This window comes from Opisthocomus hoazin, chromosome 5 (genome assembly GCF_030867145.1).
Source record: "Opisthocomus hoazin isolate bOpiHoa1 chromosome 5, bOpiHoa1.hap1, whole genome shotgun sequence".
NCBI classification, from domain to species: Eukaryota; Metazoa; Chordata; class Aves; order Opisthocomiformes; family Opisthocomidae; genus Opisthocomus; species Opisthocomus hoazin.
In genome coordinates this window covers 144218-164693 of record NC_134418.1, presented here as the reverse complement: position 1 = coordinate 164693, position 20476 = coordinate 144218, and the positions used below count along the sequence as shown (strand labels likewise).

Sequence of the window (20476 nt, the reverse complement as noted above, 5' to 3'; positions counted from 1 at the left end):
TCGGGGGCCCCGAGCCCCGGAGCAGAGCGTCTCCCGGGACTGGCTGGGTGCGTGACTGAATAAAGACCTGCAGTCCCTTTTGCCCTCGCGGCTGCGTTTGTGCGTGGTTTGCACGGGACGAGAGGCTGCGCCAGAGCCCAGGGGAGGAGGGGACGGGCTGTGGGGCAGGGGCGACGGCCCCCTGTTCCTGCCGGGCTCCAGCCGTGGGCCCGGGGCCGGGGGAGCCCCAGGTGCGGGCAGCACGGCTGATGGCGACGGCCCCTCCCTCTGCCGGTGGAGGGCCCGGTGCTGCCGTGACCGGGGTGGCCGTGGAGGGGCCGGTGCGAGCCGAGGGAGGAGCGGAGCCGTGACCGGGCTGCGGCTGCAGCGAGGGAGAAGGTGAGCGCGGGGCGGTCGATGGAGCGGCGGGTCCCGGGGAAAGCCCCGAGGCGGGCGAGGGTACCTGCCAAGCGGGGTCCGTGTGGGAGGCAAGGAGCGGCGGGGGTCCAGCGCCATTTCGGGCACGGTGTCCCCGCAAGCCGAGGCCCGCAGCTCCCGCGGCGTGCTGGGAGCTGTAGTGCTGGGGCGCGGGGCGCGCGGTCGGCCACGCTGCTCCCCGGAGCATGCCGGGAGGTGTAGTCTTCCGGCTGCCGGGCGGCCGAGCCCTGCTAGCCAGGGCATGCCGGGAGGTGTCGTTTTCAGGGACTCGGCTGCCGGGCAGCCGCATTGCTCTCGGGCATGTGCGACGAGGCGTTGTCCTTGGTCCCGCCACAGCCCCCGCTGCGCGGGACGAAGGGTAGTTCTGTGGTCAGTTCCGTGTGTTTTTCTGCAGCGTTCCCGCTGCGTCCGGTCCCCAGAAAGCGGTGCGGGCACGCCTCGACCGGGCATGCCGCAGGGCTCGCTGTTGCCACCCGGTGACCAAAGTTCGGTACTGCGGCTCGGGAGACGCGAATGCGCGGTGGCGCCGTGTGCAAGAGCTCGCTGCTGCCACCCGGTGACCAAAATTCGGTACTGCCGCTCGAGTGGCACAGGTGCTGTGCGCGCTGGGAGGAGCCGTGCCCTGTGTGTCCGGTGCTGCAATAAAGGACGCCTGCCTGCTTGCTGAAATGCCCAAACGGCTTCAGAGGGTCTTTGTGTTTGCCCAATGACGGCACCGTGGGATCCAGCCGTGGGCCGGGGCCGGAGGAGCCCCAGGTGCGGGCAGCACGGCTGATGGCTACGGCCCCTCCCTCTGCCGGTGGAGGGCCCGGTGCTGCCGTGCCCCGGGTGGCTGTGGAGGGGCCGGTGCGAGTCGAGGGAGGAGCAGAGCCGTAGCCGGGTTGCGGCTGCAGCGAGGGAGAAGGTGAGCGCGGGGTGTGTGGGGGTGTGGATGGAGTGGCAGGTCCTGGGGAAAAGCCCCCGGGAGATCGGGGTCCGGGTCGGGGGCAAGGAGCGGCGGGGGTGCGGCGCCGTGTCGGAGCCGCGAGTCGGGGGCTGCCCAGAGCAGGAGGCGCGCGGCAGGGCGCTGCCCGGAGCCGTGCGGAGGTGCCGCCCCGTGCCGGCGGCGCGCGCTGCCTGGACCCGGAGGTGGGGCCGGGCGTGGGCGCCGCGCCGTGTCCGCTGGCGCCGTCCCCTGGCCGCAATGCGGTACTGCAGCCCGGCGTTCCGCGCAGGGACTGGGGACTGGCCACTCCGGCGCGCCGTCGGCACGTAGCGCATGCGCGGTACGGCGCAGCAGCATGGCGGCGCCCTGGTGTCGGGTGCCGGGGCGGCGGGGGAGCAGAGAGGCCAGCGGTGAGGCGCGGGCTCCCCTCCGGCGGGTGCGGGGGTGCGTGGTGGCTGCCCGAGGGTGGTGGGACGGGAAGCTTCGAGCCGTCCGCTGCGACAGGCTGCCGGTGCGCTGGAGGCGAGGCGGGTGCGGGCAGCCCCGGGGCCAGAGGCGGGAGGTGACGGAGGGGAAGGGGGGAAGGAGGCGGGCACACCGCCCCCCCAACTCGGCAGCGCTCCCCTGGCCCCGCTCGCCCCGCGCAGCCGCCCCCAGCTCCAGCACGTCCCCTGAAGCCTGTCCCGGAGCCCCCGGCCTCCCCCAAGGCCCGTGGTGCGGGCGGCACACTGGGCCTCGAGCGTGCCTCAGTGTCCCTTAACGCGGTCGCCGCTGCTTCTTTCTCTGTGGCAGGGGCCGCGCTGAGGACGCGTTTGTCCGTTCCTGCCCTGGGGATGCCGTTGGCTGCGCCCGCTCCAGGCTTGTGAGGGCTGTGTGTGCCGGGCCTCGGTCTCCTGGCGTCGTGGGGGCAAAAAGAGAGAGGCGGAGCGCTGAGTGGCTGCGGACGGGAGCTGGCGGGGCTGAAGCTGGAGAGTCCCGAGAAGGCTGAAGAAGAAGAAGAAATGGAAGGCCACCTGGCTGGCAGCTGCCTGGCGCTGCAGGCAGGAGAGAGCCTGCCTCTGCGGGTGAGGAAGGCTCCCTCTTGGTAGCCCGCAGCAGGCCAGGCCGCCAGCGTGTCCCGCAGGGTCTGTATGTGTCACCAGCAGCAGCATGGTACGGTTGTGGAGCGCGTGAGCGAGCGAGGCTACGTGCCTAGGGAGCCTCGTCTCCTAAGAGCCGCGACACATGCGTGTTTTTTCTTAGGTGTAGGACAGCCAAGCGACCGGAGTTACGGAAGAGGAATGGAGGAGAGCAGGAGAGAGAAGCGCCTGAAGCAGCAGAGTCTCCCGGCAGCGCCGAGAGCGAGAGCTGCGGTGAGTGGTGGGCCCTCGGGGCCCTGTCGCTCCTCTTCTGCGTCCCGGGCCCTCCCCTGGATCCTCCTCTCTCCCACGCTGCTGTGATTGTTTTGTTTGGTTTATTTTTCTTTTTCCTTTTCTTTCCCTTTCCCTGTACCTCCCGTCTTCTGTCTGTGTTTGTGTCCTGCTCCCTCTCCCTCCTTTTCTCCCTCCAGAATTTCTTTAGCCGGCTCCCTGTCTCTGTTTCTCTGTCCTGCTGCCTGTCTGGCCGTTTCTTGCTATACGTCCCTGTTCAGCCAGCTCTCGCTTTTTGCCTTTCTCTCCTTCTCTGTCCTGCTTCATGGCCCTTTCTCTCCCTCTCTGTCCTGTAGCCCCTTGCTGGTTTGTTTTGGGGTTTCCCTGCACCCCCCCCCCGCCACCCCCCCTTCTTGGTCTCTTTGTCTAGATCTGACCCTTTCTTTGTTTCTCGGTCCCTTTTTTCCTGTTCACTGTCCTTTTTCTCTCTCTGCCTGTGTGTCCTGTGCTCCATTGCCATCTTTGTCTCTCCTTTCTTCTTCATCTCCTCCCCCTGCCCCTGTCTCTCTCTCCCTCTTTCGCGCTCACCGGCCCAACATTTTCGTGCTCCGTCTCTCCAAGGCTCCTCGTCCCTGTTTTTCTTGATTTCTCTACCTCTCTGGCGTTTTCTTTCGACCCTTCTTTCTCTCTGAGCTCCTCGGTCTTCTCCCTTGTCTTATTTTCGTCTTCCTAGTGCTCTGCCCTGCTCCCCGTCACTTATTTTCTCTCTCCGTTTCTCTGCCCTGCTCCCCCTCGCTCTCTTTCTTTCTCCGTTCCCCTCTGCTGCTCCACAGCAGTGTTTTTCCTTTCTCCGGCTCTCTGACCTGCTCCCCACCCACCCAGGTTGTCCGTCCTAGGTTTTGTGCTGTTTTTCCCCTTCTCCGCCTCTCTCTCCTGCTGCCCAGCCGAGGCGTTTCCCCCTCCGTCTCTGTCCTGCTCCCCTGTCTCTTATTTTTGCCTGTCTTTCACTTTATCCTGCCTCCCTGTCCCCTTTTTCTCTCTCAGTATCACCTTGTCCCACTCCCTTTCTTTGACAATCTGTCCTGCTCCTTGTCCTTCTCTTTCCCTTCTCTTTCATTCCCCATCCTTCTTCTGGCCTTTCTTCCTTCTCTTTCTACCCTGCTGCCGCAGTGCTTCTTTCTCCATCGCTGTCCTGCTCCCTGGCCCTTGTTTCCTCTGGCCGTCACTCTGTCCTGGTTCCTGTCCCCCAGTTTTTCTGTCTCTGTGTCTCTGTCCTGCTGCCTGTCTGGTTGTTTCTTGCTATACGTCCCTGTCCAGCCGGCTCTCCCTTTTTGCCTTTCTCTCCTTCTCTGTCTTGCTTCCCGGCCCTTTCTTCTCTTCCTCTCTCTCTGTCCACTAGCCCCTTGCTGGTTTGTGTTGGGGTTCCAACCCTAACCACCCTCTTCTTCGTCTGACCCTTTCTTTGTTTCTTAATACCTTTTTCCCTGTTCACTGTCGTTTTTCTCTCTCTGTCAGTGTGTGGGGACGGGGGTGGGAAGCTCGGGGCGGGGAGTGGAGGCTGGAAAGAGGTAGGAGGTTGCAGAGGGGTGGGAAGCTGAATTATGTAGAGGCCAGCAAAATGGGAGGTAGGAGGCTGATGAGGGGTGGGAGGCTGGGGGCGAGAGTAGAGACCAGAAAAAGAAGGAGGCCGGAAAGGGGTGGGAGGCCGCAGAGGGGTGGGAGGCCGGGGGCGAGAGTAGAGGCCAGAAAGAAAAAAAGGAGGCCGGAAAGGGGTGGGAGGCCGCAGAGGGGTGGGAGGCCGGGGGCGAGAGTAGAGGCCAGAAAGAAAAAAAGGAGGCCAGAAAGGGGTGGGAGGCTGCAGAGGGGTGGGAGGCCGGGGGCGAGAGTAGAGGCCAGAAAGAAAAAAAGGAGGCCGGAAAGGGGTGGGAGGCTGCAGAGGGGTGGGAGGCCGGGGGCGAGAGTAGAGGCCAGAAAAATAGGAGGCTGGAAAGAGATGGGAGGCTGGGGGGGGTGCGAGTAGAGGCCAGAAAGGCCCTTTTCTTCCGGCTTCTTCCCTGTCTTTATCTCTCTTTGCTGCCTTGTTTATTCCTCTGATTCAAGTTCTCTCTCGATCTGTGAGTTCTGCTTCCCACTCATCATATTCTCTCTCTTTCTCTGTCCTATTCCTGCATACAGTGTGCAGTGAGGCTTCTTGTCTAGGAAGCCGCGTCTCGTATGAGCTCTAAGACAACCACATGCATTTTCTCTCAGGTGGAGGCGAGCCAAACGATTGGAGTTACAGAAGAAGAAGGGAAGAGAGGAGGAGAGAGAAGCATCTGAAGTGTCAAAGTCTCCCGGCAGCACCGAGAGCGAGAGCCGCGGTGAGTCCTGGGCCCTCGGGGCCCTGTCACCCCTCTTCTGCATCCTGGGCCCTCCCCTGGCTCCCTCTCTTTCCCACACTGCTACGATTATTTTTTTTTTCTGCTCTTGTGTACCTTCTTTCTCCATCTGTCTCTGACTTGTCCCCATCTTTTAGGTCCTCCCTCTTTCTGCCCTGCAGCCCGTGGCGTTTTTTTCCTTCTTCCCCTCTTTCTGTTCAGCTCCCGGTTACTACTTTTGCTTTCCTCCTGCTCTGTAGCCTGTCAGTACTTTTGCTGTCTCTGGTGCTCTTTTGTCTGGCTCCTTGTCCCTTGATTCGAGGGCTTCCTTCTCGGCTCCGTAGCGCGTCACAGATCTACTGCTTTCTCTATGTCTATTCTATTCTATTTCCTCATCTCTCTTTGCCCAGGTCCCTGCCGCTATTCTTTTTTCCTCTTTCATGCTACAGGGGTTTTTTTTGCATCTCCTTCCTGCTCCCCGTTCTTCATTTTCGGTCTCTGTCCTGCTCCCTCTTCTTCTTTCTGCTGCCGCTCTTCCTCTCTTCCTGCTGCTTCTTTCTCCATCTCTGTGGGACCGCCTGTCCCCGTGCTTCTCTCACTGTCCCTTTCCCTGCCTTGTGCTTTCTCGTTACACCGCCGCTGTCCAGCCACCTGTCACTTTTCTCCTCTCTTGTAGTGGCCTGCACCCTGCTCCTCATTTTTGGCGGCCTCTGCCGAGCAGCGCATCGCTCTGGGAGCGGACTGACCGACTGTTCCCTGCTGGAGCAACGGGCGCAGCTGCGGGAAGGACTGCCGAGGTGTCGGAGGGGCAGAGGGAGCATCGGGGGCCCCGAGCCCCGGAGCAGAGCAGCTCCCGAGACTGGCTGGGTGCGTGACTGAATAAAGACCTGCGGTCCCTTTTGCCCTCGCGGCTGCGTTTGTGCTTGGTTTGCACGGGACGAGGGGCTGCGCCAGAGCCCAGGGGAGGAGGGGACGGGCTGTGGGGCAGGGGCGACGGCCCCCTGTTCCTGCCGGGCTCCAGTCGTGGGCCCGGGGCCGGGGGAGCCCCAGGGGCGGGCAGCACGGCTGATGGCGATGGCCCGTCCCTCTGCCGGGGTGGCTGCCGGTGGAGGGCCCGGTGCTGCCGTGCCCCGGGTGGCTGTGGAGGGGCCGGTGCGAGCCGAGGGAGGAGCAGAGCCGTGGCCGGGCCGCGGCTGTAGCGAGGGAGAAGGTGAGCACGGGGTGGGGGGGGAGGTGGATGGAGCAGCGCGTCCCGGGGAAAAGCCCCCGGGAGGGCGGGGTCCGTGTCGGGGGCAGGGAGGGGCGGGGGTTCGGCGCCGTGTCGGAGCCGCGAGTCGGGGGCTGCCCGGAGCCGTGCGGGGGTGCCGCCCCGTGCCGGCGGCGCGCGCTGTCCCGACGCGGGGCCGGGGCCGGGCGTGGGCGCCGCCCCCTGGCCGCAATGCGGTACTGCAGCCCGGCGTTCCGCGCAGGCTGTGGCCCCTCCGGCGCGCCGTCGGCGCGTGGCGCATGCGCAGTGCGGCGCAGCAGCATGGCGGCGCCCTGGTGTCGGGTGCCGGGGCGGCGGGGGAGCAGAGAGGCCAGCGGTGAGGCGCGGGCTCCCCTCCGGCGGGTGCGGGGCTGCGTGGTGGTTGCCCGAGGGTGGTGGGACGGGAAGCTTCGAGCCGTCCGCTGCGACAGGCTGCCGGTGCGCTGGAGGCGAGGCGGGTGCGGGCAGCCCCGGGGCCAGAGGCGGGAGGTGACGGAAGGGAAGGGGGGAAGGAGGCGGGCACACCGCCCCCCCAACTCGGCAGCGCTCCCCGGCCCCGCTCGCCCCGCGCAGCCGCCCCCAGCTCCAGCACGTCCCCTGAAGCCTGTCCCGGAGCCCCCGGCCTCCCCCAAGGCCCGTGGTGCGGGCGGCACACTGGGCCTCGAGCGTGCCTCGGCCTCCCTTAACGCGGTCGCCGCTGCTTCTTTCTCTGTGGCAGGGGCCGCGCTGAGGACGCGTTGGTCCGTTCCTGCCCTGGGGATGCCGTTGGCTGCGCCCGCTCCAGGCTTGTGAGGGCTGTGTGTGCCGGGCCTCGGTCTCCTGGCGTCGTGGGAGCGAAAAGGGAGAGGCGGAGCGCTGAGTGGCTGCGGACGGGAGCTGGCGGGGCTGAAGCTGGAGAGTCCCGAGAAGGCTGAAGAAGAAGAAAAAATGGAAGGCCACCTGGCTGGCAGCTGCCTGGCGCCGCAGGCAGGAGAGAGCCTGCCTCTGCGGGTGAGGAAGGCTCCCTCTTGGTAGCCTGCAGCAGGCCAGGCCGCCAGCGTGTCCCGCAGGGTCTGTATGTGTCACCAGCAGCAGCATGGTACGGTTGTGGAGCGCGTGAGCGAGCGAGGCTACGTGCCTAGGGAGCTTCGTCTGCTAAGAGCCGCGAGACATGCGTGTTTTCTCTTAGGTGTAGGACAGCCAAGCGACCGGAGTTACGGAAGAGGAAGGGAGGAGCGCAGGAGAGAGAAGTGCCTGAAGCAGCAGAGTCTCCCGGCAGCGCCGAGAGCGAGAGCTGCGGTGAGTGGCGGGCCCTCGGGGCCCTGTCGCTCCTCTTCTGCGTCCCGGGCCCTCCCCTGGATCCTTCTCTCTCCCATGCTGCTGTGATTTCCGCCCCCCCCCCCCCCCCCCCCCCAGCTTTTCTTTTCCTTCCCTGTACCTCCCCTTCTTTTGTCTGTATTTGTTTCCCTGTCCCGCTCTTTTCCTCTCTATTCCTCATTCCCTGTCCTTGTTGCTGTTTTTTCTTTCTCCATCTCTGTGCCCTGCTGCCTATCTCTGTCCAGTTCCCTTTCTGTTTGCTGGGTTGTTTTTTTGTTTTTGCTCCTCATTCCTCTGCCTTGCTCTGTTCCGTCCTCTCACTCCCGCAGTGTCGTGCTGTGTGTTACCCGTCCTTCTCCCTGTGGTTTTTTGTTCCTCTTGCTCTGTGCCTCTGTCCTGCTGCCTGGAAGTAATTTTTTATTCTCCGTATTTCTGTTATTCTGCCTGTGGCTATTTTTTTTGTTCTCTACCTCTCTCCTGCTCCCCACCCTCACCTTTCTCTCCCTGACGTTCTTTCCTCTTCCCAGTACCTCTGCTTTTCTGCGCCCTTGCACTCCATTTCCTCCGTCTCGCTCTATCACGCTGTCTTGCTCCCCATCCCTCCCTTTTCCTTTCTACCCTTCCGATGTGTGTATCCCCCAAGTGCCCCTTTGACGTGTCCCAGTCTTTCTGTCTACACCCTCCTGTCATTCTCCTTCTCTTGCTCTTCTTGCTCTTTTTCTCTCTTTTCCTCTGTGCTGCGGCCCATCACTGTTCTTTCCTCCTCCATCCCTTTGTTGCGCTGCCTGTCCTTGTCAGTTTTGCCCTGTGTTCTGGCTCCAGTCTTGCCTTGTTTTCTGCATCTCTGTCCTTTTCCCTGTACCCTTTTTCTCTCTGCTCCTCAGTCCTCCTCCCTCGTCTTGTTTTTCTCTTTCTGCCGTCCCTCTCTTTTTGTCTGTGACCCTCTGTGCTCTTCTCCTTCTCCCTCTCAGTTTGCGGTTGTCTTAAGTGTCCCCCTCTCTGTCTCTCTCTTCTGCTGTCCTGCTCCCCAGCCCCATTATTTATTGCTTCACCCCTCGGTCTTGCTCTCAGTCCCTGTTTTCTCTTGTGCTCCGCCTCGCTGCCGTTCTCTCGGTTGCTCTCGGTTGCTGTCTGTCCCAGCGTCCTGCTCCCTGTCGCGCTCTCTTTCACAGTATCTTTCTTTCTGGCGTCCTGTCCCTCACCGGTTTTCTCTGTCACTCTGTCCTTCCTCCTGTCTTTTCCTTGTGCCTCTGGCCTCCTACTCGTCGCTACTTTTTTCTTCCTTTCTCTACCTCTCTGCCTCTGTCCTGTTGCTTTCTTCCTCTCTCTGTCGCCAGCATTTCTTTCTCCATCTGTGCCCCTCTCCCTGTCCCTTTTCTCTCATTCTCTCTGTCCTCCATCCTCCCCGTAACTCTTTGTCTGTATATCTCCATACTGCTGCCTGTCCCTTTGTTTCTTGCTATATGCCCCTGTCCAGCTTGCTGTCCCGTTATTCTCCTCTGTCCTGCTCCTTGGCCTTTTTTCTCGTCCTGCAGCCCATCACTGTTTTCACTTTCTCCACCTCTTTGTCCTGATCTGTGTGTCTCCTGCCCTCGTCCATCTGGCTTGTTGCCTGTACGTTTGTCTCCCTCCAGCGTTCTTTATTCCCCTGATTCAGTTTCTCTCTTGATCCGTCAGTTCTGCTGCCCGCTCGTCATTCTCTCTCTCTCTCTCTCTCTCTTTCCCTCTTGTCTTGTTCCTGCGCGTAGTGCGTGAGCAGGCGAGGCTACTTGTCTGGGGAGCCTTGTCTCGCCAGAGCTGCGAGACATGGACGTTTTCTCTTAGGTGGGGGACAGCCAAGCGACCTGAGTTACGGAAGAGGAAGGGAGGAGAGCAGGAGAGAGAAGCGTCTGAAGCGGCAGAGTCTCCCGGCAGTGCTAAGAGCGAGATCTGCGGTGAGTGCCAGGCCCTCGGGGCCCTGTCGCCCCTCTTCTGCATCCCGGGCTCTCCCCTGGATCCCTCTCTTTCCCACACTGCTGTGATTTTTGGCTTTTTTTTCCTCCCTGCCCCCTCCAACCCCCTCCCCGCTCCCGTGTACCTGCTTTCTCCATCTCTGACCAGCTCCCTGTCCCCGTCTTTTAGGTCCTCCCTCTCTCTGCCCTGTAGCCCGTGACTTTCTTTTGCTTCCCTATCTCTTTCTGTCTGGCTCCCGATCACGGTTTTTGCTTTCCCCCCTCTCTGCCCTATAGCCCGTCGGTACTTTTGCCATCTCTGGGACTCTCTGTCCGGCTCCCTGTCCCTGTGGTTCAAGGTCTTCCTTCTCAGCTCCGTAGCACGTTGCGCGTCTGCCTCTTTCTCTGTCTCTCTTTATTCTGCTCCCTGCCCCTCATTTTGAATTCCTCCCTCTCTGTCCTGTCGCTCCTTTTCCCTTTCTGCATCTCCGTCTTTTTTCTCTTTTTCTTTCTCTGTCTCTCTCTGTCCAACTCCCTGTCTCTAAGTTTCAGTTCCTCGCCCTCTCTGCGGAAGCTGTCGGGACTTTTTGCCTTCGCAGTCTCTCTGTTCTGGCTTCCTGTCCCTCTTTTTTCATTCCTCCCTCTCTGCCCTGTTACCCGTCACCATTTTTATTTTCTCCGTCTCTTCTGGCTCAAGGTCCTGATTTTTTTAAGTTCCTCCCTCTCTGCCCCATACCCTGTCACTTCTGCAGGTCTGTTTCTCCACCCTCTCCCTGTGCGGCTCCCAGCCCCTCTTTCGCACTTCCTCCCTCTGGAGCCTGCGGCCTGTTGCTTTCCCCCCCTCTTATTTCTCTCTCTCTGTCTCTCTCTGTCTCCCCGCCCCTGTTTTTTCATTCCTCCTGTCTCTGCCCTAGAGCCCGTCAGGAGTTCTTTCATTCTCTGGCTCTCTCTTTCCAGTTCCCAGGCCCTGGTTTTCAGTGTTGTCCTCCTGTCTTCCCTGTGCCACGGCGCGATTTCATTTCTTTTGCCGTCTCTCCCGGTCCGGCTCCCCGCCAGGATTTTTTAATCCCTCCCTCTCTGTCTTGTAGCCCATTGCTGTTTTCTCTGTCTCTGTGTCCCTCTGTCCGGCTCCCTGTCTTTCCTTATTATTTTTGTTGAATTCCTCCCTCTCTGCCCTGTACGCGGTGCTGTTTACACTTTCGTTCCCGGACGTCTCTCTGTAGATTGCTCCCAGTCCTGTTTTTTTTTAATTCCTCCCTCTCTGTCTGTCATGGTTTAACTTGGCAGCCGGCAACTAAGCACTAGAGAGCTGCTCGCTCACAGCCCCCACCCCCGGCCCGTTCCCTCCCCAGCGGGATGCGGAGGACAAATGGACAAAAGGTCAAACTTGTCGGTTGAGATAAAGACAGTTTAGTAAGGCAACAAAGGAAATACTGCTGATAATTCTAATAACGATGATAATAATTGCAACAACGCACATGCGAACCAAACTATACGCAGTACAGTTTCTCTCACCACCCGATGACCGATTCACAGGCAGTCCCCGAACAGCGATTGCGGAACCCGGAAATCGCAAGTTTCGCTAAATTCCAAAATAGTTTGACCTCCCGGACGAGAGCGGGTTCCAACTCGCGGAAACGACAAGAGCTGATTCCTGCCCCGCAGCCAGCCCCCATTTATAAGCTGTGCGTGACGTCTGTGGTACGGAATATTTCCACTGGCCAGCTTGGGCTAGCCCTGTAGCCTGTCGCAGGTGGTGGTGCTGTGTTTCCCCCCCGGCCATTTCTTTCTCGTTGCGCTCTGTCCGGCTTCCTGTCCCTACTTTTCAATTCTTCCCTCGCTGCCCTGTGGCCTGTTGCTATCTTCCCTTTTTCTGTCTCTCTGTGTATGGCTCCCGCTCCCTTCCTTTTTGAAATTCCTCCCTCTCCATCTGGGAGCCCATCGTGGTTTTTCCTTTCTGCGTCTCTCTCTGGCTGGCTTCTGCTCCCTGGTTTTCAATTTCTTCCTTCTGGGCCCTTTATTTAGCCTGTGGCAATTTTACTTCTTTCTCGGGCTCTGGATCCCAATTTTTTAATTCCTCCTCGTCTCCCCTCCTCCATCCCTTTTTCCAGCTCCCTCCCCGGCTCCCTATCCCTGTGGTTTAATTCCTCCCTCTCTGCTCTCTAGCTTTTGCTGTACTTCCTGTATGCCTTGCTCCGCATCTGGCGCCTCGCCCCTGTCTTCGCATTCCTCCCTCTCCTCCCTATAGCCCATCACTGTCCTTGTCTTTTGTCATCGATCTGGTCCAGATCCCTGTTTTTGCCGCCTTCTCTCTCTGCCTTATTGCCCCTGGCTATTTCTTCTTCCTCCCTCTCTGACTGCCCGGCTCCGGATCCCTATTGTTTCATTCCTCCCTCTCTGTCCTGTGGCCCGTCGGTATTTTTTCTTTCTCTGGCTCTCTTTGTCTGGCTCCCTGTCCCTGTTGTTCAGCTTCTTCCTTCTTGGCACTGTAGCGTGTTGTGATTCTGTTTCTTTCTCCACCTCTCTGTCTTCCCAGCTTCTCGTCCCTCACTTTTAAGTCCTCCCTCTCCATCCTGTTGCCTATTGGATTCAGCGCCGCCCCCCCCCCCTTTCAGTCTTTCTTGCTTCCCGTGCCTGTTTTTAAGTCCTCCCTCTCTGCCACATCACCCATTGCTTTTTTCTTTTCTCCATCTCTCTATGTCTGTCTCACTGCCCCTGTTTTTTAGTTCTTCCTCTCTGCCCTATGCCCTGCTGCTGTGTTTGCCTTTCTCGGTCCCTCCCTGTGCGGCTCCCTGTCCCCATTTATTAACTCTTACCTCTTCTTCCTGCACCCACCACTGTTCTCCGCGATCTCCCTCTCTCTCTGTCTGGCTCCCCGTCCTCAGTGTTTAATTCGTTCCTCTGCCCCCTGTAGCCCCACGCTATTGGTCTGTCTGTCTCCATCTCTCTGTGTCCAGCTCCCTGGCGCTGTTTTGTGTTTCCCCCAGCCCATATTGTAGCCCATCACTGGTTTTGTTTCGTTGGTTTTTTGGTCTTCCTCTGTGTCTCGCTGTCCAGCTCCTGGTCGCTGTTCTTCAATCCCTCCGTCTTCCCTGGAGCGTGCTTTTGCTTTTTTTCCATTCTCCATTGTGCTCTGTCCGGTCCCCTGTTGCTCTTTATCCATTCCTCCCTCTCTGCCCCGTGGCCCGTCACTTTTTCTCCTCTTATTTCTGCCTTTCCCTCTGTCCGACTCCCTGTGCCTGGTTTTTAAATTCGTCCCTCTCTGCCCTGTCACCCGTGCCATCTTTTGCCTTTCTCGGTCTCTCTCTGGCCAGCGCTCTGTCCATATTCATTGATTCTTCCCTCTCCACCTCGTAGCCTGTTGCTTTTGTCCTTTGTCCTTCTTACTTGTGTCTGTCTCCCCGATGACCCTGTTTTAGAATCCCCCCCCCCCTTTCTTTCTGTACGCATTACTCTCTGGCTTTTTCCTCTCTGGCTCTCTTTTGTTCAGCTCCCGCTCCCTACTTCTTAAGTCTTCCCTCTTTTCCCTGTAGCGTGTAGCTATGTGGTTTGTTTCGTGTTGTCCTGCCCACCCTCGCCCCTTCCCTCCGTCGTTTGCGGTCCCGGCTCCCTGTCCATGTTGTCTCATTCCTCCCTCTCTGCCCTGTTTTTGTAGCTTTTTTTTTTTGTCTTTCCCCATCTGTCTCAGTCCGGGTCCCTGCCCCTATTCTTTTTTTCCTCCCTTCCTGTCTTGCTGCCCGTTGCAGGTTTTTTCTGCGCCTCTGTCCTGCTCCCCCATCCTTTTTCGGTCTCTGTCCTGCTCCCTCTTCTTCTTTCTGCTGCCACTCTTCCTCTCTTCCTGCTGCTTCTTTCTCCATCTCTGTGGGACTGCCTGTCCCCGTCCTTCTCTCGCTGTCCCTTTCCCTGCTTCGTGCTTTCTCGTTACACCACCGCTGTCACTTTTCTCCTCTCTTGTAGTGGCCTGCACCCTGCTCCTCATTTTTGGCGGCCTCTGCCGAGCAGCGCATCGCTCCGGGAGCGGACTGACCGACTGTTCCCTGCTGGAGCAACGGGCGCAGCTGCGGGAAGGACTGCCGAGGTGTCGGAGGGGCAGAGGGAGCATCGGGGGCCCCGAGCCCCGGAGCAGAGCGGCTCCCGGGACTGGCTGGGTGCGTGACTGAATAAAGACCTGCGGTCCCTTTTGCCCTCGCGGCTGCGTTTGTGCGTGGTTTGCACGGGACGAGGGGCTGCGCCAGAGCCCAGGGGAGGAGGGGACGGGCTGTGGGGCAGGGGCGACGGCCCCCTGTTCCTGCCGGGCTCCAGCCGTGGGCCGGGGCCGCCCCAGGTGCGGGCAGCACGGCTGATGGCGACGGCCCCTCCCTCTGCCGGTGGAGGGCCCGGTGCTGCCGTGACCGGGGTGGCCGTGGAGGGGCCGGTGCGAGCCGAGGGAGGAGCGGAGCCGTGACCGGGCTGCGGCTGCAGGGAGGGAGAAGGTGAGCGCGGGGCGGTCGATGGAGCGGCGGGTCCCGGGGAAAGCCCCGAGGCGGGCGAGGGTACCTGCCGAGCGGGGTCCGTGTGGGAGGCAAGGAGCGGCGGGGGTCCAGCGCCGTTTCGGGCACGGTGTCCCCGCAAGCCGAGGCCCGCAGCTCCCGCGGCGTGCTGGGAGCTGTAGTGCTGGGGCGCGGGGCGCGCTGTCGGTCACGCTACTCCCCGGGGCATGCCGGGAGGTGTAGTCTTCCGGCTGCCGGGCGGCCGAGCCCTGCTAGCCAGGGCATGCCGGGAGGTGTCGTTTTCAGGGACTCGGCTGCCGGGCAGCCGCATTGCTCTCGGGCATGTGCGACGAGGCGTTGTGCTTGGTCCCGCCACAGCCCCCGCTGCGCGGGACGAAGGGTAGTTCTGTGGTCAGTTCCGTGTGTTTTTCTGCAGCCTTCCCGCTGCGTCCGGTCCCCAGAAAGCGGTGCGGCCGCGCCTCGACCGGGCGTGCCGCAGGGCTCGCTGCTGCCACCCGGTGAGCAAAGTTCGTTACTGCGGCTCGGGTGGCGCCAATGCGCGGTGGCGCCGAGTCCAAGAGCTCGCTGCTGCCACCCGGTGACCAAAGTTCGGTACTGCGGCTCGGGAGACGCGAATGCGCGGTGGCGCCGTGTCCAAGAGCTCGCTGCTGCCACCCGGTGACCAAAGTTCGGTACTGCGGCTCGGGAGACGCGAATGCGCGGTGGCGCCGTGTCCAAGAGCTCGCTGCTGCCACCCGGTGACCAAAATTCGGTACTGCCGCTCGAGTGGCACAGGTGCTGTGCGCGCTGGGAGGAGCCGTGCCCTGTGTGTCCGGTGCTGCAATAAAGGACGCCTGCCTGCTTGCTGAAATGCCCAAACGGCTTCAGAGGGTCTTTGTGTTTGCCCAATGACGGCACCGTGGGATCCAGCCGTGGGCCGGAGCCGGAGGAGCCCCAGGTGCGGGCAGCACGGCTGATGGCGACGGCCCCTCCCTCTGCCGGTGGAGGGCCCGGTGCTGCCGTGCCCCGGGTGGCTGTGGAGGGGCCGGTGCGAGTCGAGGGAGGAGCGGAGCCGTAGCCGGGTTGCGGCTGCAGCGAGGGAGAAGGTGAGCGCGGGGTGTGTGGGGGTGTGGATGGAGTGGCAGGTCCTGGGGAAGAGCCCCCGGGAGGTCGGGGGCAAGGAGCGGCGGGGGTGCGGCGCCGTGTCGCAGCCGCGAGTCGGGGGCTGCCCGGAGCGGGAGGCGCGCGGCAGGGCGCTGCCCGGAGCCGTGCGGAGGCGCCGCCCCCTGCCGGCGGCGCCGCCCCCTGCCGGCGGCGCCGCCCCCTGCCGGCGGCGCCGCCCCCTGCCGGCGGCGCCGCCCCCTGCCGGCGGCGCCGCCCCCTGCCGGCGGCGCCGCCCCCTGCCGGCGGCGCCGCCCCCTGCCGGCGGCGCCGCCCCCTGCCGGCGGCGCGCGCTGCCTGGACCCGGAGGTGGGGCCGGGCGTGGGCGCCGCGCCGTGTCCGCTGGCGCCGTCCCCTGGCCGCAATGCGGTACTGCAGCCCGGCGTTCCGCGCAGGGACTGGGGACTGGCCACTCCGGCGCGCCGTCGGCACGTGGCGCATGCGCGGTACGGCGCAGCAGCATGGCGGCGCCCTGGTGTCGGGTGCCGGGGCGGCGGGGGAGCGGAGAGGCCAGCCGTGAGGCGCGGGCTCCCCTGCGACGGGTGCGGGGGTGCGTGGTGGCTGCCCGAGGGTGGTGGGACGGGAAGCTTCGAGCCGCCCGCTGCGGCAGGCTGCCGGTGCGCTGGAGGCGAGGCGGGTGCGGGCAGCCCCGGGGCCAGAGGCGGGAGGTGACGCAGGGTGAGGGGGGAAGGATGCGGGCACCCCCCCCCAACTCGGCAGCGCTCCCCGGCCCCGCTCGCCCCGCGCAGCCGCCCCCAGCTCCAGCACGTCCCCTGAAGCCTGTCCCGGAGCCCCCGGCCTCCCCCAAGGCCCGTGGTGCGGGCGGCACACTGGGCCTCGAGCGTGCCTCGGCCTCCCTTAACGCGGTCGCCGCTGCTTCTTTCTCTGTGGCAGGGGCCGCGCTGAGGACGCGTTTGTCCGTTCCTGCCCTGGGGATGCCGTTGGCTGCGCCCGCTCCAGGCTTGTGAGGGCTGTGTGTGCCGGGCCTCGGTCTCCTGGCGTCGTGGGGGCGAAAAGGGAGAGGCGGACCGTTGAGTGGCTGCGGACGGGAGCTGGCGGGGCTGAAGCTGGAGAGTCCCGAGAAGGCTGAAGAAGAAAAAAAAATGGAAGGCCACCTGGCTGGAAGCTGCCTGGCTCCGCAGGCAGGAGAGGGCCTGCCTCTGCGGGTGAGGAAGGCTCCCTCTTGGTAGCCTGCAGCAGGCCAGGCCGCCAGCGTGTCCCGCAGGGTCTGTATGTGTCACCAGCAGCAGCATGGTACGGTTGTGGAGCGCGTGAGCGAGCGAGGCTACGTGCCTAGGGAGCCTCGTGTCCTGAGAGCCGCGACACATGCGCGTTTTTTCTTAGGTGTAGGACAGCCAAGCGACCGGACTTACGGAAGAGGAAGGGAGGAGCGCAGGAGAGAGAAGCGCCTGAAGCGGCAGAGTCTCCCGACAGCGCCGAGAGCGAGATCTGCGGTGAGTGGCGGGCCTCCGGGGCCCTGTCGCCCCTCTTCTGCGTCCCGGGCCCTCCCCTGGATCCTTCTCTGTCCCACGCTGCTGTGATTGTTTTGTTTGTTTGTTTTTTCTTTTTCCTTTTCTTTCCCTTTCCCTGTACCTCCCGTCTTCTGTCTGTGTTTGTGTCCTGCTACCTCTCCCTCTTTTTCTCCCTCCAGAATTTCTTTAGCCGGCTCCCTGTCTCTGTTTCTCTGTCCTGCTGCCTGTCCGGTCGTTTCTTGCTATACGTCCCTGTTCAGCCAGCTCTCCCTTTTTGCCTTTCTCTCCTTCTCTGTCCTGCTTCATGGCCCTTTCTCTCCGTCCTGTAGCCCCTTGCTGGTTTGTTTTGGGGTTTCCCTGCACACACCCCCCCGCCTCCCCTCTTCTTGGTCTCTTTGTCTAGATCTGACCCTTTCTTTGTTTCTCGGTCCCTTTTTTCCTGTTCACTGTCCTTTTTCTCTCTCTGCCTGTGTGTCCTGTGCTCCATTGCCATCTTTGTCTCTCCTTTCTTCTTCATCTCCTCCCCCTGCCCCTGTCTCTCTCTCCCTCTTTCGCGCTCACCGGCCCAACATTTTCGTGCTCCGTCTCTGCAAGGCTCCTCGTCCCTGTTTTTCTTGATTTCTCTACCTCTCTGGCGTTTTCTTTCGACCCTTCTTTCTCTCTGAGCTCCTCGGTCTTCTCCCGTGTCTTATTTTCGTCTTCCTAGGGCTCTGCCCTGCTCCCCGTCACTTATTTTCTCTCTCCGTTTCTCTGCCCTGCTCCCCCTCGCTCTCTTTCTTTCTCCGTTCCCCTCTGCTGCTCCACAGCAGTGTTTTTCCTTTCTCCGGCTCTCTGACCTGCTCCCCGCCCACCCAGGTTGGCCGTCCCAGGTTTTGTGCTGTTTTTTCCCTTCTCCGCCTCTCTCTCCTGCTGCCCAGCCGAGGCGTTTCCCCCTCCGTCTCTGTCCTGCTCCCCTGTCTCTTATTTTTGCCTGTCTTTCACTTTATCCTGCCTCCCTGTCCCCTTTTTCTCTCTCAGTATCACCTTGTCCCACTCCCTTTCTTTGACAATCTGTCCTGCTCCTTGTCCTTCTCTTTCCCTTCTCTGTCATTCCCCATCCTTCTTCTGGCCTTTCTTCCTTCTCTTTCTACCCTGCTGCCGCAGTGCTTCTTTCTCCATCGCTGTCCTGCTCCCTGGCCCTTGTTTCCTCTCGCCGTCACTCTGTCCTGGTTCCTGTCCCCCGGTTTTTCTGTCTCTGTGTCTCTGTCCTGCTGCCTGTCTGGTTGTTTCTTGCTATACGTCCCTGTCCAGCCGGCTCTCCCTTTTTGCCTTTCTCTCCTTCTCTGTCTTGCTTCCCGGCCCTTTCTTCTCTTCCTCTCTCTCTGTCCACTAGCCCCTTGCTGGTTTGTGTTGGGGTTCCAACCCTAACCACCCTCTTCTTCGTCTGACCCTTTCTTTGTTTCTTAATACCTTTTTCCCTGTTCACTGTCGTTTTTCTCTTTCTGTCAGTGTGTGGGGACGGGGGTGGGAAGCTTGGGGCGGGGAGTGGAGGCTGGAAAGAGGTAGGAGGTTGCATAGGGGTGGGAAGCTGAACTATGTAGAGGCCAGCAAAATGGGAGGTAGGAGGCTGATGAGGGGTGGGAGGCTGGGGGCGAGAGTAGAGACCAGAAAAAGAAGGAGGCCGGAAAGGGGTGGGAGGCCGCAGCAGGGTGGGAGGCCGGGGGCGAGAGTAGAGGCCAGAAAGAAAAAAAGGAGGCCGCAGAGGGGTGGGAGGCTGCAGAGGGGTGGGAGGCCAGGGGCGAGAGTAGAGGCCAGAAAAAAAGGAGGCTGGAAAGAGATGGGAGGCTGGGGGGGGTGTGAGTAGAGGCCAGAAAGGCCCTTTTCTTCCGGCTTCTTCCCTGTCTTTATCTCTCTTTCCTGCCTTGTTTATTCCTCTGATTCAAGTTCTCTCTCGATCTGTGAGTTCTGCTTCCCACTCATCATATTCTCTCTCTTTCTCTGTCCTATTCCTGCATACAGTGTGCAGTGAGGCTTCTTGTCTAGGAAGCCGCGTCTCGTATGAGCTCTAAGACAACCACATGCATTTTCTCTCAGGTGGAGGCGAGCCAAACGATTTGAGTTACAGAAGAAGAAGGGAAGAGAGAAGGAGAGAGAAGCATCTGAAGTGTCCAAGTCTCCCGGCAGCACCGAGAGTGAGAGCTGCGGTGAGTCCTGGGCCCTCGGGGCCCTGTCACCCCTCTTCTGCATCCTGGGCCCTCCCCTGGCTCCCTCTCTTTCCCACACTGCTACGATTATTTTTTTTTCTGCTCTTGTGTACCTTCTTTCTCCATCTGTCTCTGACTTGTCCCCATCTTTTAGGTCCTCCCTCTTTCTGCCCTGCAGCCCGTGGCGTTTTTTTCCTTCTTCCCCTCTTTCTGTTCAGCTCCCGGTTACTACTTTTGCTTTCCTCCTGCTCTGTAGCCTGTCAGTACTTTTGCTGTCTCTGGTGCTCTTTTGTCTGGCTCCTTGTCCCTTGATTTGAGGCCTTCCTTCTCGGCTCCATAGCGCGTCACAGATCTACTGCTTTCTCCATGTCTATTCTATTCTATTTCCTCATCTCTCTTTGCCCAGGTCCCTGCCGCTATTCTTTTTTCCTCTTTCAATGCTACAGGGTTTTTTTTTGCATCTCCTTCCTGCTCCCCGTTCTTCATTTTCGGTCTCTGTCCTGCTCCCTCTTCTTCTTTCTGCTGCCACTCTTCCTCTCTTCCTGCTGCTTCTTTCTCCATCTCTGTGGGACTGCCTGTCCCCGTGCTTCTCTCGCTGTCCCTTTCCCCGCTTCGTGCTTTCTCGTTACACCGCCGCTGTCCAGCCATCTGTCACTTTTCTCCTCTCTTGTAGTGGCCTGCACCCTGCTCCTCATTTTTGGCGGCCTCTGCCGAACAGCGCATCGCTCCGGGAGCCGACTGACCGACTGTTCCCTGCTGGAGCAACGGGCGCAGTTGCGGGAAGGACTGCCGAGGTGTCGGAGGGGCAGAGGGAGCATCGGGGGCCCCGAGCCCCGGAGCAGAGCGGCTCCCGGGACTGGCTGGGTGCGTGACTAATAAAGACCTGCGGTCCCTTTTGCCCTCGCGGCTGCATTTGTGCTTGGTTTGCACGGGACGAGGGGCTGTGCCAGAGCCCAAGGGAGGAGGGGACGGGCTGTGGGGCAGGGGCGACGGCCCCCTGTTCCTGCCGGGCTCCAGTCGTGGGCCCGGGGCCGGGGGAGCCCCAGGGGCGGGCAGCACGGCTGATGGCGACGGCCCCTCCCTCTGCCGGTGGAGGGCCCGGTGCTGCCGTGACCGGGGTGGCCGTGGAGGGGCCGGTGCGAGCCGAGGGAGGAGCGGAGCCGTGGCCGGGCTGCGGCTGCAGCGAGGGAGAAGGTGAGCGCGGGGTGGGGGGGGAGGTGGATGGAGCAGCGCGTCCCGGGGAAAAGCCCCCGGGAGGGCGGGGTCCGTGTCGGGGACAGGGAGGGGCGGGGGTTCGGCGCCGTGTCGGAGCCGCGAGTCGGGGGCTGCCCGGAGCCGTGCGGAGGTGCCGCCCCGTGCCGGCGGCGCGCGCTGCCCCGACCCGGAGCGGTACTGCAGCCAGGCGTTGCGCGCAGGCTGTGGCCCCTCCGGCGCGCCGTCGGCGCGTGGCGCATGCGCAGTGCGGCGCAGCAGCATGGCGGCGCCCTGGTGTCGGGTGCCGGGGCGGCGGGGGAGCGGAGAGGCCAGCCGTGAGGCGCGGGCTCCCCTCCGGCGGGTGCGGGGGTGCGTGGTGGTTGCCCGAGGGTGGTGGGACGGGAAGCTTCGAGCCGTCCGCTGCGACAGGCTGCCGGTGCGCTGGAGGCGAGGCGGGTGCCGGCAGCCCCGGGGCC

General features: G+C 61.8%; 3 long non-coding RNA genes across 3 annotated transcripts; all 3 read left to right on the top strand.

Annotated features, from left to right (window-relative positions):
* The first annotated feature begins 1696 nt into the window (after positions 1-1696).
* LOC142361364 (uncharacterized) lies at positions 1697-5947 on the top strand. The gene is made up of 5 exons (XR_012763947.1): positions 1697-1752; positions 2135-2494; positions 2585-2694; positions 4942-5051; positions 5725-5947. It is a non-coding gene; the product is annotated as an uncharacterized LOC142361364 (long non-coding RNA).
* A 615-nt stretch (positions 5948-6562) lies between these two features.
* Positions 6563-13703, top strand: LOC142361365 (uncharacterized). Its single transcript, XR_012763948.1, has 3 exons — positions 6563-6631; positions 7013-7572; positions 9415-13703. It is a non-coding gene; the product is annotated as an uncharacterized LOC142361365 (long non-coding RNA).
* Positions 13704-15949: 2246 nt separating this feature from the next.
* On the top strand, positions 15950-19703 carry LOC142361490 (uncharacterized). Its single transcript, XR_012764142.1, has 3 exons — positions 15950-16605; positions 18697-18806; positions 19480-19703. It is a non-coding gene; the product is annotated as an uncharacterized LOC142361490 (long non-coding RNA).
* Positions 19704-20476: the final 773 nt, after the last annotated feature.